The sequence below is a fragment of the Salvelinus namaycush genome, unplaced genomic scaffold (assembly GCF_016432855.1).
Source record: "Salvelinus namaycush isolate Seneca unplaced genomic scaffold, SaNama_1.0 Scaffold49, whole genome shotgun sequence".
NCBI classification, from domain to species: Eukaryota; Metazoa; Chordata; class Actinopteri; order Salmoniformes; family Salmonidae; genus Salvelinus; species Salvelinus namaycush.
In genome coordinates this window covers 400,043-404,088 of record NW_024061186.1, presented here as the reverse complement: position 1 = coordinate 404,088, position 4,046 = coordinate 400,043, and positions in this window count along the sequence as shown.

Genomic DNA, 4,046 nt, shown 5'->3' with positions numbered 1-4,046 from the left:
GTGAAGTTGCTACCCAACAAGAACAACCATGACAACAACAACAACAAGCTGGTGAAGTTGCTACCCAACAGGAACAATCATGACAACAACAACAACAACAAGCTGGTGAAGTTGCTACCCAACAGGAACAACCATGACAACAACAACAACAAGCTGGTGAAGTTGCTACCCAACAGGAACAACCATGACAACAACAACAACAACAAGCTGGTGAAGTTGCTACCCAACAGGAACAACCATGACAACAACAACAACAAGCTGGTGAAGTTGCTACCCAACAAGAACAACCATGACAACAACAACAACAACAAGCTGGTGAAGTTGCTACCCAACAGGAACAACCATGACAACAACAACAACAACAAGCTGGTGAAGTTGCTACCCAACAAGAACAACCAATATGTTTAAGTTATATAGTCTACCAAGTGTTAATGTCACCACCATGGATGTTTAAGTTATATAGTCTACCAAGTGTTAATGTCACCACCATGGATGTTTAAGTTATATATTCTACCAAGTGTTAATGTCACCACCATGGATGTTTAAGTTATATAGTCTACCAAGTGTTAATGTCACCACCATGGATGTTTAAGTTATATAGTCTACCAAGTGTTAATGTCACCACCATGGATGTTTAAGTTATATATTCTACCAAGTGTTAATGTCACCACCATGGATGTTTAAGTTATATAGTCTACCAAGTGTTAATGTCACCACCATGGATGTTTAAGTTATATAGTCTACCAAGTGTTAATGTCACCACCATGGATGTTTAAGTTATATAGTCTACCAAGTGTTAATGTCACCACCATGGATGTTTAAGTTATATAGTCTACCAAGTGTTAATGTCACCACCATGGATGTTTAAGTTATATATTCTACCAAGTGTTAATGTCACCACCATGGATGTTTAAGTTATATAGTCTACCAAGTGTTAATGTCACCACCATGGATGTTTAAGTTATATAGTCTACCAAGTGTTAATGTCACCACCATGGATGTTTAAGTTATATATTCTACCAAGTGTTAATGTCACCACCATGGATGTTTAAGTTATATAGTCTACCAAGTGTTAATGTCACCACCATGGATGTTTAAGTTATATATTCTACCAAGTGTTAATGTCTCCACCATGGATGTTTAAGTTATATATTCTACCAAGTGTTAATGTCACCACCATGGATGTTTAAGTTATATAGTCTACCAAGTGTTAATGTCACCACCATGGATGTTTAAGTTATATAGTCTACCAAGTGTTAATGTCACCACCATGGATGTTTAAGTTATATATTCTACCAAGTGTTAATGTCACCACCATGGATGTTTAAGTTATATATTCTACCAAGTGTTAATGTCACCACCATGGATGTTTAAGTTATATATTCTACCAAGTGTTAATGTCACCACCATGGATGTAGAAGTTATATAGTCTACCAAGTGTTAATGTCACCACCATGGATGTTTAAGTTATATATTCTACCAAGTGTTAATGTTACCACCATGGATGTTTAAGTTATATATTCTACCAAGTGTTAATGTCACCACCATGGATGTTTAAGTTATATAGTCTACCAAGTGTTAATGTCACCACCATGGATGTTTAAGTTATATATTCTACCAAGTGTTAATGTCACCACCATGGATGTTTAAGTTATATAGTCTACCAAGTGTTAATGTCACCACCATGGATGTAGAAGTTATATAGTCTACCAAGTGTTAATGTCACTGTAGGGGGTGGGTTCCAAAGACCCTCCCCATTGTTAATTAAGGGACTTTAAGATTCATATGTTTTGCTGCAGGCCTTATAATAGATACTGTTGCTATGTGTCTAAAAACTCTGCCACTATACGTTGTACAAGCCATCTATATTAGTCTTTGTGGTTAAGCTCTGGCTGTTGTGAGTGTGTGCTTGCAGGCTGGGTCTGAGTCAGACTGAAACTAGATAAATAGAAGTAACCACTGTCTGGTTTTGACATGTTGATTTTGTGTGACAGTGGACAATGCTAATGAATTCAGAGAAGCTACTGTACTAGGTTGTCTTATAAGGTAACCTCAGCTTATTGATACACACATACATTGACGTAGGTGATCATACCACTAGGGAGTGATCACATGTATATAATCAGCTGTGTCCTGAGGTGGGGTGCAGAACTTACTCTGAAACATACATGCTGTGTTCCCGTTGTCAACTTCTGTCTGCAACTGCATTAATAAATGAATGATTGATTTACTTAAAGATAATGTCTGACTACTGATTTCACCAATAAGCAAATGATTGACAAGGAACAAGGAACCTGCCCCGACATCACCACCATGGATGTTTAAGTTATATATTCTACCAAGTGTTAATGTCACCACCATGGATGTTTAAGTTATATAGTCTACCAAGTGTTAATGTCTCCACCATGGATGTTTAAGTTATATAGTCTACCAAGTGTTAATGTCACCACCATGGATGTTTAAGTTATATAGTCTACCAAGTGTTAATGTCACCACCATGGATGTTTAAGTTATATATTCTACCAAGTGTTAATGTCACCACCATGGATGTTTAAGTTATATAGTCTACCAAGTGTTAATGTCACCACCATGGATGTTTAAGTTATATAGTCTACCAAGTGTTAATGTCACCACCATGGATGTTTAAGTTATATAGTCTACCAAGTGTTAATGTCACCACCATGGATGTTTAAGTTATATAGTCTACCAAGTGTTAATGTCACCACCATGGATGTTTAAGTTATATATTCTACCAAGTGTTAATGTCACCACCATGGATGTTTAAGTTATATAGTCTACCAAGTGTTAATGTCACCACCATGGATGTTTAAGTTATATATTCTACCAAGTGTTAATGTCACCACCATGGATGTTTAAGTTATATAGTCTACCAAGTGTTAATGTCACCACCATGGATGTAGAAGTTATATAGTCTACCAAGTGTTAATGTCACCACCATGGATGTAGAAGTTATATATTCTACCAAGTGTCAATGTCACCACCATGGATGTTTAAGTTATATAGTCTACCAAGTGTTAATGTCACCACCATGGATGTTTAAGTTATATATTCTACCAAGTGTTAATGTCACCACCATGGATGTTTAAGTTATATAGTCTACCAAGTGTTAATGTCACCACCATGGATGTTTAAGTTATATAGTCTACCAAGTGTTAATGTCACCACCATGGATGTTTAAGTTATATATTCTACCAAGTGTTAATGTCACCACCATGGATGTTTAAGTTATATAGTCTACCAAGTGTTAATGTCACCACCATGGATGTTTAAGTTATATATTCTACCAAGTGTTAATGTCTCCACCATGGATGTTTAAGTTATATATTCTACCAAGTGTTAATGTCACCACCATGGATGTTTAAGTTATATAGTCTACCAAGTGTTAATGTCACCACCATGGATGTTTAAGTTATATAGTCTACCAAGTGTTAATGTCACCACCATGGATGTTTAAGTTATATATTCTACCAAGTGTTAATGTCACCACCATGGATGTTTAAGTTATATATTCTACCAAGTGTTAATGTCACCACCATGGATGTTTAAGTTATATAGTCTACCAAGTGTTAATATCACCACCATGGATGTTTAAGTTATATATTCTACCAAGTGTTAATGTCACCACCATGGATGTAGAAGTTATATAGTCTACCAAGTGTTAATGTCACCACCATGGATGTTTAAGTTATATATTCTACCAAGTGTTAATGTTACCACCATGGATGTTTAAGTTATATATTCTACCAAGTGTTAATGTCACCACCATGGATGTTTAAGTTATATAGTCTACCAAGTGTTAATGTCACCACCATGGATGTTTAAGTTATATATTCTACCAAGTGTTAATGTCACCACCATGGATGTTTAAGTTATATAGTCTACCAAGTGTTAATGTCTCCACCATGGATGTTTAAGTTATATAGTCTACCAAGTGTTAATGTCACCACCATGGATGTTTAAGTTATATAGTCTACCAAGTGTTAATGTCACCACCATGGATGTTTAAGTTATATATTCTACCAAGT